Genomic DNA, 11,973 nt, shown 5'->3' with positions numbered 1-11,973 from the left:
CCCCGCAGTCTTGGTAGCCGGGGTTACTCCGGGCTGCTCGCTCGAATTTATTGGAACGCCGAGCCGGGACTGACCGGCGCGAGGAGAATGGAGAGAAGGAGTGAGAGAGAGGGGGCTGCTGCCTGTGGGAACACCGGCTCTTCCAGGGAAGCGGAGCGGGACTGCCGCGTTCCCCTCGATTTGCACCGTCACTCTGGCTGTTTGGAAGGAAGAGGGGAGGCGCTGTGCGTGCCTCCGTGTACCTGGATCTGAGTGCAGAAGTGTGTATGAATGCCTCTGCCGCTGTGTGAGTTGTCAGGGCTTTGGGAGCGTCCGGAGCGAGTTCGGGGGTCACCTCCAAAAACTCGCAGAAACTGGAAGCGGGTGAGAGGAGGACACATCCCCTTCGTAGGAAGGACTTGGAATACTTTGAATATCCCCTCCCCCACTTTTCCGCCCCGGCTCTTCTTTTGTTGTCAAGTCCTTTTGATAAATGGTGGTGCTGGGAGCGCTGGGGAGCCTGGAGCCAGCCTGTACCCGCGCGGGGGCGGGGGCCGGGCCTGGAGACCCGGTTTCCACTCGTGCTCAGCCGGCCCTGAGCCCCGTAGGCGCGGAAGTCGGGTCTGGGACCTGCCCTCGGCGTGCTCGCCCTCTCCTCTCTCACCACCCCATTCCTCTCTCACCACCCCATTCCTCTCTCCCTCATTTTTGTCTCTGTCTCCCAATCCGAACAGGTACCGAGAACTTTCTGGGGGTGAGTTTTAGAATTTTCTCGTAGGCATTCTTTTTATGCGTTTTAATCTTATCCCTTGATTCTTTAGGTTGGTAGACTTCATGAGATGGTAACCTGTCTAAAGATAATTTGGAGAAGAGGGGAGTGAGGCGCTGTGTATATGGGGAGTTTGTCGGTGTATGTGAGCGTGTGTTTAGGTGTAATAACACACCTAAATTCAAGGGGCTTTGCAGTGTCTGCCTGTGCGACAACGGAGGAAGGTGAGTCCGTGAGACGGTGGTGAGGCCACAAGCGAGGTTGTGAAGGTTGTCTGAATAATCTTTGGGGAGCGAGTCCCAGGTGCCCGTTTCTGAGGACGGGACGGTTCTAAGCTGTCTCTGCAGGGCAGACACTGTGAGGCCGCCTGTATCCTGCGGGTCTGTTGGTGTATGTCTGTGTCATTGGGTGCATGGTTGTCGGTTGTTGGCCCAGATCAACTGTGGATCTCCCAGCCATGGGACCCGTGTCGCAGCGGCCTCCCGGTGAGGCCCGGACACTGAATGCTGGGGGCGTCGGCCAGAGACGCAGGTGACCGCGGGCGTCCCTCCCTACCCCTCGCCCTGCAGTCTCCAGACTCAGTCCATTCCCTCTCCTGTAATTCCAGCAGCTTTCTTTTTACGCCCAGCGGCTGGGGGAACCAGAGACTGGCCCCAGCGTCCCCCGGAATGGGCGTGCCGCGGTGTGGTCGCACACGCTCGCAGGCCTGCGCGGTGTAGCGCGGGCGTGGGTCTCAGTCCGCGTGCATTCGCTCTTCACAAAATCCGACTCCGAAGGTCCGAGCACACGGGGGCGCCTAGGGGTCTGCGCGCCCGGGGTTTTTGGTAGGCGCCAGCGTCCGAGCCTGCCCATCTCGAGGGGGAGGCCAAATCCCCGGAGGCCGCGCAGGCCGTGGGGGTAAGGGAGTTATTAATTCCTAGGTCTAATGCCGCCAACCCCCAGCGGCGACTGGCCTGGATGTCCTACGGATTTTATTTGCACACAATGGAAATGATTTGTTTTCTCCAAAAAAGGAGTGGGCATGGCAGATATTTGAGGAGGGGGTGGGAGGAGAAGGAAGGGGAGAGAGCTGAGGAAAAAAGTTTGAAAATGCCTTGAACTATTCACTGTCGAGATGGCTAATCAGTATTGAGGCCGGAGGGCAGGCGGGCCGCCTTTCACCGCCGCTTCCCTTTCATCTCGGGCTCGGCGGAGGCGCTCAATTAAAAGCCTATCAGTTTGTAAGTAAATCAACGCCTATCAGAGTTGTCACATCAAACAAAACGATTATTATTGCAGCCCGCCTCCCCTATTAATCTCCCTCGAAGATAATCCGCCTGACAGGTCAGGCCCGGCGAGCTGGAAAGCCTGGCCCAGAGCGCCCAAACAGTCCCGGACTGGCGCGCGCCCCTTGGGGCACCCCCTCCCTCCCTTCCGCCCCACCTCGTGGTCCCCCGGGAGCTGGGAGAGAAAGGACGAGCGGAGGCCGCTGGACCCAGGCCTGCCCCTCCGGACTGGGAGCCGGGCCCAGATTCGATGGGCTGGTGGGGGATGGTGCCGGGCGGCACTCTCCTCTTCTGGGACCGGGGGGGTACCAGGCTTGCCAGGACCACAGCCTGGCCTGGTCCCTGGGCCTCGCCAAGGCCTGCACTCTTCTCGGCTCGCTTCCCCTGGTTCTTCCCCACCCCCACCCCCACCCCCCCTACTCGTTTTTGTTTCCTCTCCCGCTTCTTCCTTGGCCCCCTACCCGTTTTCTTCCTTTCCCCCCTCTTCATTTATACTTTTCCTACTAGCCAGGGAATATTTCCTATTCTCTTTCCCTTCTCTCACTATACTGTATATACCACTTCAGCGCAACCACACTCGCTGAACAGGGCATTCTCAGGGCCCGGGTTACTTCTCTGCGGCAGGGCTGCCTCAGGAGTGTGTGCAATTCCCAGGAACTAAGGACCAAGTCCTTCCTAATTTCTCCCCACGCAGGGGTTCTCAGAAGCTCTACGCCTGTTTAAGGTTTGGGTGCGTTTGGAGGGGTGAGAAAAAAAGAGAGACCAGGTCAGTGAGATGTGTGGACGGTCGCAAGCTGCCTCTTCTGGAATTAGTATTTGATCTTGGAATTTCACAGCTGCAAAGTCACTGACCTAGCTGGTGGCATTGCCTGGGCTTTGCAAATAAGCAAGGGAGACCCACGAGGCATCTGGGCCTCGGCCCTGAGTATGTGAGGGGGTGCCTAACATTTCATAAGTAAATACACCCAGATAACTGCTTCTATAGCCTCAACGGGCGTTCGGAGGCCCGGGTGGGGCCTGGATTCCTCACGGGTGTGAAATCGTGGCCTTCTTCCCGGTGGCCTCCGGCTTTGAGCTTTGGGATGCTTCGGAATCAAGCGCGATCCACCCTTTTCTGCGCTCTTGCTCCAAACCGATAGGCCCAAATGGTCACAGCTCTGGCCTTGTGGAGCCGGGATTGAGGGGTGGTTGAAGTGTCTGAGGGGGAGCGGCTGCCCGCAGGATCTCAGGCCTTAGTACCCTAAATGCTGGGTTCAGCGCCTCGGAAAGTCTCCCTCTCAATGTGTGTAGGGGGGAGAACCCTCAAGGTCCAGCAGTGTTGGCTGTCCGGGCCGAGCCTCTCCCAGTAGTCACGCCAGGGTCCGAGGCAGCAGATATGGAATAGAGCCCACCTCAGAGTGCTCGGCGCCCGGAGCTGCAGAACCCGTGGCCCCTACCACGCAGTCCTGAAAGCCCCCCATTTGTGTGCACTTTCCATAGCCGACCTAGTAGGAATAGTTATTTCCTTACCCAGAAATATTGTAGCGGTGCAGTGGCTTAATTATCTGCGCGCCAGCTTTTCTTAAATGTATTTATTTCACTTATGCCACGCCGCGGATATTTAAAGAGGTACACATACCGCACACCTCAACGATGCGGAACTCACTCTGGCTATAGGATATATTTGCTGGGTGGTTATTTGGACATAAGTACTGTCTCGAGCCCAGATTACACCCAAGCAGGGGCTGTAAAATGACACTTGCTCTAGAATTTTTCCAACTTAACTATATGTGCACACACTGAGAATTTAATAATATTTTATATCCCTCTACATATCTAAATATTCAGATGTTATGTTACATGCCCTTGAAGCCGGAAGCAATCTTCCGTTCACACTGGACGTGGAGCTGTTTGTATAATTTTCATCTCCCTGCACTTACACATGAATCTTAATGTAATAAATTCAACCTTGTCATTTTTAGAATCGACATAATTTCTCTGGCTGCGGGTTGCGCTGTCTGTATCCGAATAAATCCAGCTCGCATTCGTCCAGCAGGAAACGGCTCCCGGTTCCCGTGTACGGAGACGCATCGGCCCAGCACGGGACGCGAGATGGCTCCTCGTGCTCATAAGGCGGCAGGTCTGGCCTCCGAGGGAGGCTGGACTATCAGCGCGCTCAGGCCGAGCAGCCTCTCGCTGCCCGGCAGTGCCTGGCAGTCGCCCGCCTCTGCCTGTGCTTCGGGAACCCGCCGGGCCGAGTCCGTCCGGGGCGAAAACTGAAAGCAAATTCCACGGCAGATGAAGCTCGAACTTTCTACGAAGCAAGTTTGCAGCAAAGATTCGGTGGTACCTTTGAGAGAACAGCGTGCGCAAAGTGGGGCGGTGGGCGAAGAGGGCACCGGATGTCTGAGCTTGGTCCGCGGCGAAACGAGAGGGAAGGCGCCTCCCCTTCCTTATTTCTCGCCAACTCCTCGGCCTCTGTCCGTAAAAATAGTTTCCAAGGTGCCGCGGACTCCCAGGATGTGGTTGTGGGAATCGCACCAGGGAGGAGGCGGCTTTGTAAAAGTTGCAGAAAAAGCTTTACCCAGAAGCGTGCGTCCAGCCGGGCTCAAGAAAGCTTGGGACCAACTCGCCTTGCCCCGGGCAGAGGAGCCCCCTGGAGAGCCCCCTGCCCAGACCTCTCCCCTCACCTCGAAACCGCACGTAAATAACCTCCCGCTGCCTGCCCCGCAAACTTCTCCGCGCGGTGCCGCGCTTGGCGGGCGAGGCCCGGACGCAGAGCCGGCCCGCAAGGCCGCTTGTCGGCCCACTCAACCCAGCCTTGATACAGGCTTGCGCGGATGTGAGAGGATGAGTGTGGTTCCGGCTCCCACTTGGCTGCCCAGACCATCACCGCCGGCCTCTCAGAGCAAGAGCTCCCCTCGGGAGCGGTGGTCTTGGGGGGCTGACGAGGGCGCAAAAGGCGCGCGCGGGGCCGCGGGGGGGGGGCGGCCGCCGGTCTCTCCACGGGGCCTGTCGCCGGGCCGGCCGCGGCGGGTGAGTGATGAGGGCAGAGAAGGGCGCCCATAAATCGCGGGTGTCAGGGCGAAAAACTCTCTTTATTGTCTGCGTGATGGATGGGCCCGGGGACGAGACACCAAATACTTCGTATCGCCTTTAAATGGGAACACATTTTCCGCGGCCATAATTCATGTTTTTTAAATAGAAAGTTTGAAATGTTGCCTATATTTCACCGGCCCTGACATATTTATGAATCGCTCCCTGCATGCAAATATCATTATTTAAAGCGCCGGGGAGAGCTCGAGGGAGGGAGGAGGCGCGGCCCCCGGGGCGTGGGGGTGGTGAACTGGGGAAACGCGAATGGAGAGGGGGGATAGGCGCCCTAAAGTGCGGACAATGAGGCGCGGAGGAAAGCCGTATCCGGCAGCCCAGCGCACCGGGGGCTCCCCTCCCACCGCCGGACCCCTCACAGCCGCTCGGGGAAGTTTGTGCGGTTTGGGGGTCCCACCCACTGCCAGGAGACCAGGGGGCATTTTGCGTCCGTCTCCGAGGCTCTGATCAGAGCCACCTTTTCCGAGAAGGAAGTAAAAAAAATAAAAATAATTTAACAAACTCAAATAATAACAACCCATCGTGTTTCGTGTTCGTTGCCATTGCATCGGTTTTATTGATTTTCATTCTGCAAACCTGAGACTGCGCGCCCGGACGGGGCGACTGTCAAACCCCAGTCACCTCGAGGAGCTGGTGGGGGATAACCGTCCGGTGCCGCGGCCTCGAACCGCCCCCCACCCAAGCAGCTCACCACCTCTCGTGCACAACGGAGCCTGCGCAAGACGCGGGGACACGAATGACCCGGCCCCCAAGCTCTGGGGGCTTCAGTCCCACCCCCTCTGCTTCCCCAGTGCTGTGCTGCGCTCCTGGGGTCTGCGTCCGCCCTCTACGAACCCCACTGTCAATACAGTCGCTTTGGAAAAAAGCCGGGCACGTGCCATCAGCCTCTCCACTACCCGTCCATACCTGCGCCCTCACTAGCCGAGTCTTTACCTGTGCGGTCCCCCGTGGCGCTTGCTGCCGCGCCGGTAACGCAGGAATGGAGCGAGGGCGGGGGAGTGGGAGGGACTGAGAGCATTACCCGAGACGGCCAGATACTCAGACCCGGGGCCTCCTCTTCGGACTGGTGTTGAGGCCCTGGCCCAACAAGCTCTAGGAGCCCAATTGCGCGGGGAAGAGCGAGGCGGGGGAAGGGCGAGGGGAACCTGCCTCGGGAGGGAGGGGCGGGCCCGGCGGCACTTCCGCCGTGGGCGGGACCGCGGGCTGCAGCGCCGGTCCCGCCCCTCCGCGGCGCCGGCCCGCCCCCAGCTCGCCAGGCTCCATCCCCGCCGGCTGGGCCCCTGGGTCTCAGGCTGGGACCCGAGGCCTTGGCGTACAACCCGGGTCTCGCAGGAGGGGCAGTGGGCGGCTTCTTTTCCCCACCTAGGGTTGTATCTAAGGATTTTTAAATCACAGGAACACAAGCACATACCTTGGCCCAAACGCTCAGGTAAGACTTTGTCAAACTTTGGTCTTTTGGTAGTCCTGAGACCTGCCTGGCCAAGGGGGTTCTCAAACATTCTCCAGGATCCAATCAGTTGCTCCTCTGACAGCAGGGAATACAGATCCGTGCCCTAGGGTCCCACCTGTCTTTCTGGAAGGTCAAAAGCCAAAGCTAACACTGTTTGAACGTTTGCTTTGTGCCAGACGCTAAGAACAGCAACTCTCTGAGGTAAGTACCACGAATACCCTGTTTTATAGATAAAGAAATTGAGGCACGAAGAGGAGAAATAGGCCTTGCCTCACTCGCATATCCTCATCCATATCCTCATCCCTTCTTTTCTCCAGATCCCCAGCATCCCAACCCATCACTCTGGGGGAATCTTGCTGAGCTTTTACTTACCTTATTCGAGTGTTTCCTGGCCTGTTAGCTGCATCCATCTGCAGCTGAGGCCTTGCAGAGCAAGAGGGGGACCCACACAGGGGAGGAGAAAGGTATAAATGGGGCTGGGCTCAACTCAACTCCTGGGCAGCTCCCAGCCTGATGGGGAAACTGGACCACTGAGCACGATGGCTTGTTTCCTCATAGCCCTTCAGCCTTTCAGAAGCCAGAGTGATATTAAAAAACAAAAACAACAACAACAACAAAGCATATGAGATCATGTTTCTCCTCTGCTTTTGCTTTTGGGTTCACATTGTTCTTAGAATCAAGTTGAACCCATGACTGGCAACTCTCTGAGGTTTAATTTGCCTCACCTCCCCCTTCTGCCTTTGTCTGTCTCCTACTGCCCCTCATCCTGAGCTCCTGTCATCCATGCTGCCTTTTGGTTACTCAAATGTGCCATACAACTTCCCACCTCAGGACCTTGCTAATGCTTTTCCTTCTATCTGGAATGACCTTCTGTCCTTCTTCTCACCTGGCTCACTGCTCCTTTGCCTTTAGGTCTCAGCTTCCATACCATTTTCCTGTACACCCCCCGGTACTGGGTTAGGGCTTCTGTATAACCCTCTCACGGAGCACTTACCACGCAGCATTTCCTCTCCTCTTCACTGGATGGTAACTCGGAGGGGTCAGAGACTGGGGCTGTTCCTTCAAGAAATGAAGAGGAAAAGGGTTCAGAAGTACCATCAGCTGTGCTGAATGAATGATAACTTTGGGGGCTCACTTCATTTTGGGGGGCTACCAATAAGTATTCTTTATTGTCTTACATCCCAAGATGTTTTCTCAATTTAATAAGGGAGATAACAAATCTTATGGAAAAATAATGATTATTTTGAGTCATATAGTGTAAATATCAAACGAGTCAATGCTCAAGGATGTTGGAGAAGAAAAAAAACTATGATTTTCCAGCCATTTATTCTGATTTTCAAAGTGCAAGATGTGTTGGTTGACACAGTGTAATGGAGACACCCCCCTCATGACCACTCCTAACATCCACGCGTACGTGTCCCCAGGCTGTAGCCTGGGCCCCCTTTTCCTCACTTCACATATTATTGCTATCATAGTTCAGTCCTTTATTAGCTTCTGGCTGAGCTGCTACTGCAAAAACCTTCTAATTATTCTGTGTATCCTCAGCCTCTCTTGCCTCTAATGTATTATACATCCTCCTGCCAGGTTAATTTTCTTGATCCCATCATTCCTTTGCCCCCAAATCTTCAGTGATTTCCCGCTGCCACACGTAACACTTGACTCTTCGTAATTTAGTTCTAAACTACTTTTAAACAGCTTTGGTTAAGTTGCATTCCAAACTCATAAAAGAAACCTATATTCACTTCAACCAGTAAAGCACTCAAAGATACATAAAGAAAAACATGATCTCACCAATCTCCTTTTCATTTCCCACCCTGTCTCCTGAGATATCCAGTGTTAACAGCCGGGGGTGTAACTTCTATCCCTTTCTCCATGCTCATATAAATTACACTCAGATGTATGGAGCTATTATGTTATTGCTTGTTTATACAAAAATGATTATATTAGAGTTCTCTGCAACTTGCTCATTCTTTCCCAATAAAAAATGAGTCTGTAGATGGAGAGCTAATTTTTTCATGTTTTTTAGCTGCATAGTACAAATCTTCTTTGACTTATGATGGGGTTACCTGATAAACCCATCTTAAGTTGAACGTATCATCCAGTTAAAAATGCATTTAATACACCTAATCTACCGAACACCGTAGCTTAGCCTAGTCTACCTTAAACATGCTCAGAATACTTACATAAGCCTACAGTTGGGCAAACTCACCTAATACAAGGTCTATTTTATAATAAACTGTTGAATATCTCATGTAATTTACTGAATACTGTACTGAAAGTGAAAAGACAGAAAGGTTGTACAGGTACAGAATGGTTGTAATGTATCAGTTGTTTCCCATTGTGATCATGTGGCTGACTGGGAGTGGCAGCTCACTGCTGCTGCCCAGCATCAGGAGAGTATCATACTGCATATCAGTAGCCCGGGAAAAAAATCAAAATTCAAAATATGGTTTCTACTGTATGCCTATCACTTTCACACCATTGTAAAGTTGAAAAATCGTAAGTCAAATCGTTGTAAGTCAAGGACCGTCTGTATTCCATAGAGTAGATATACCCCACTTAATCAGCCATTCCCCTGTTGATGGTCATATAGGTTGTTATCAGAATTTTTTCACTAGTACAATTTTTTTTGCTCTATATCCTTGCAGTCAGTGATTTTATTTCTATAGGATAGATTAACAAAAGTGCAGCCGCCTACACCCCAGCCAAATCTAGTGTTCTCTCTACATGCTCTGTGTTTTTCTGCTCCTCTGTCACCTCTTCCTGGAAGGCCCTTGTCCCCCATGCTCGTGTGTCCAACTTCTGATCCTGCAATGCCCAAATCTGATACCAGAATTTAGATAAGTTGTCCAATATCCACCTCTCTCCTTCTTCCTCACGTTAACATTGTAGCAGTGTGCCCCCACCTAAGCAGTGGATCAAAATTGGTGGAGGCCAATCATGACAATACTGTTTTCATTTTTTCTAATCATCCTTGCCATTAGGAATGGCCACATGACCCAGTTTGGGCAATTGAAGCGCAAGTAGAAGTAAGGCTGTGGCAAAGAAGGAGGGGGAGTTCTGGGAAACGGTCTTGTTTTCTTGATCAAAGGAGATGATGCAGGTGTTTTGGATCTTTTCTTTCTTTCTCCCTTCTTCCTTTCATGGACTTGGATACGATATCCAGAGCCATAGCAGCCATTTTGTGACCATGAGGAAAAGTCCAAGAGAATAGCAGAGAGACACTTAATCCTGATGTCTCTGAGACACTGAGCCATTTCTAGCAATCATTCACCTCCAAAACTTTTGTTATATTAGAAAAATAAAATCCCTATTTGTTTAAGTCAATGAAATTGGGGGTTTTTATATTTGCAGCCAAACATATCCTTTACCTGTCCCCTTTGGCAAACCTTATTTCCATTGGTGTTACCACTATTGGAATACCACAAAGTGGTCCAAAACAGTTTTAGAACCTATTAGAGTCTTGCCTTCAAACGTTCTTGAGGTATGGGTTTCCAGAGTAACTTGGAGTTAAGTCTGGTCATACCCTTAACCCTCAGTGTTACCTCTTTTGTCTACCTAGCATCTGAATCCTGCTTCCTGCTTGTTATAATATAGGACCTGCTTCCACCTACATAAGCTGAAGGGGCTACATCCTTCTCCCTGTCCCTTACAGCTGAGGCTCCTCAAGAGGTGAGCAGAGGGTTGGGGTGGATTGGAAACCCTTCTCAGCAGCAGCAATGAGCCCAGTGCAATGGCATTGACTCTCTAGGGGAGGCAGCGTGGAGCAACTAGCCAGTTGCTGCCATGTCCAGTGTGATAATGGCAGCTGCTCAGGCAGTGGCCTAACCAGACTGTTGCAGTAGCATGACCAGCGACACCACCATTTTCCAGCTCTCTTTTCTTGTCCATTTCCCAAGTCTGGGTCTCTAGTCCTCTTACTGATTTTCGGAGCTTCCTGATATCCTTTTGATAGATTTCTTTTCTTGCTTAAGTTAGCCAGAGCCAGTTTCTGTCACTCACAACCAAGAATATCAGTTGGTTTGCCATAGCCTGGCTCTTTGGGTGGCTTCTAAACAGATCTGATGGTGATTACTTCTTATTTTTCTTTTATGTTTTTAAATTGAAGTATAGTTGATTTACAATTATTCAGAATTGAATAATTTACAGTTATTCAGAATTCTGCTGTACAGCAAAGTGATTCAGTTATACACATATATACATTCTTTTTTTTTATATTCTTTTCCATTATGGTTTATCCCAGGAGATTGGATATAGTTCCCTGTGCTATATATTAGGACCTTGTTGTTTTTCCATTCTAAATGTAATAGTTTGCATCTACTAACCCCAAACTCCCAGTCCATCCCTCTCCCTCCCTGCCTCCCCCTTGGCAACCACAAGTCTATTCTCTATGTCCGTGATTCTGTTTCTGTTTCATAGATAGGTTCATTTGTGCTATATTTTAGATTCCATATATAAGTGATATCATATGGTATTTGTCTTTCTGACTTACTTCACTTAGTATGATAATCTCTAGTTGCATCCATGTTGCTGCAAATGGCATTATTTCGTTCTTTTTTTATGGCTCAGTAATATTCCATTGTATATATGTACCACATCTGTCGATGGACATTTAGGTTGTTTCCATGTCTTGGCTATTGTGAATAGTGCTGCTATGAATATAGGGGTGCATGTATCTTCCTGAATTATAGTTTTGTCTGGGTATATGCCCAGGAGTGGGAACGCAGAATCATATGGTAGCTCTAGTTTTAGTTTTCTGAGGAACTTCCATACTGTTTTCCGTAGTGGCTGCACCAACTTACATTCCCATGATGGTGATTACTTCTTAGTTGTGGCCGTGGGCTCCTAGGATGGGTAATAGTGATGGGGACCCCAACACCAAGCAGCCTGACTGAATACCTCCAACCTAGCCAGGCAACGATTTCAACAGAAAAACTGGTAAATTCAGTAATGAGAGTCAGTCATGCCAGAACTGAGTGAGAAAACATAATGTTCAGGTGATTTTATAGAATATCTACTGTGTCTTGGACACTGTTCTACTATGTAACCTCATAACTTTACATTACTTACCTCTTAACAAAGCCCAGGGAGAAAAGAAAGATTATCCCCATCTGGTGGGGGATGTACAGAATTCCTCCCTTTTATTTCTAGTCTTCTGTCCCCATAAGCCTCAGTGCCACTCGGTATGTCTGATTAAAGTTTCTAAGGCATCAAGGACACTGTCAAATCAACCACCTTCGATGACAATCACCTCTGATTCTTCCCAGCAGAGTTCAAGAGCTTAAGTGCTTGGCACTTTGCAGTGCTCAAAAGATGTTTGTGGAATGCAGTAAATGGCATGGGAACGCCTCTGGGCTACGTTTCCTTGGGCAGGTGGTGGCCTGAAGTGTTTGAGGTCTTGTGTGTGAGTGTAGGGTAGA

The 11,973-nt window shown here is 51.3% G+C and overlaps 1 protein-coding gene and 1 long non-coding RNA gene across 8 annotated transcripts in view; both read left to right on the top strand.

Annotated features, from left to right (window-relative positions):
* The window catches only part of LRMDA (leucine rich melanocyte differentiation associated), a 1,270,435-nt gene that overhangs the window by 132,444 nt on the left and 1,126,018 nt on the right, over nucleotides 1-11,973 (top strand). For 4 of the 7 annotated variants that reach the window (XR_010935933.1, XR_010935928.1, XR_010935934.1 and 1 more), the window contains exon 8: nucleotides 3,975-5,604. The exons of the other annotated variants lie outside the window; for them this stretch is intronic. The gene's annotated coding sequence lies outside the window, so the exon portion shown is untranslated. Of the gene's footprint in view, nucleotides 1-3,974; nucleotides 5,605-11,973 lie in introns of those variants that run through there. 7 annotated transcript variants of the gene reach the window in all.
* On the top strand, nucleotides 374-5,604 carry LOC137209168 (uncharacterized). The gene is made up of 2 exons (XR_010935935.1): nucleotides 374-733; nucleotides 4,046-5,604. It is a non-coding gene; the product is annotated as an uncharacterized lncRNA (long non-coding RNA).

This window comes from Pseudorca crassidens, chromosome 16 (genome assembly GCF_039906515.1).
Source record: "Pseudorca crassidens isolate mPseCra1 chromosome 16, mPseCra1.hap1, whole genome shotgun sequence".
In the NCBI taxonomy this organism is placed as follows: Eukaryota; Metazoa; Chordata; class Mammalia; order Artiodactyla; family Delphinidae; genus Pseudorca; species Pseudorca crassidens.
The sequence above is the reverse complement of the archived record's forward strand: the minus strand, read 5'-3'. Positions and strand labels throughout refer to the sequence as shown.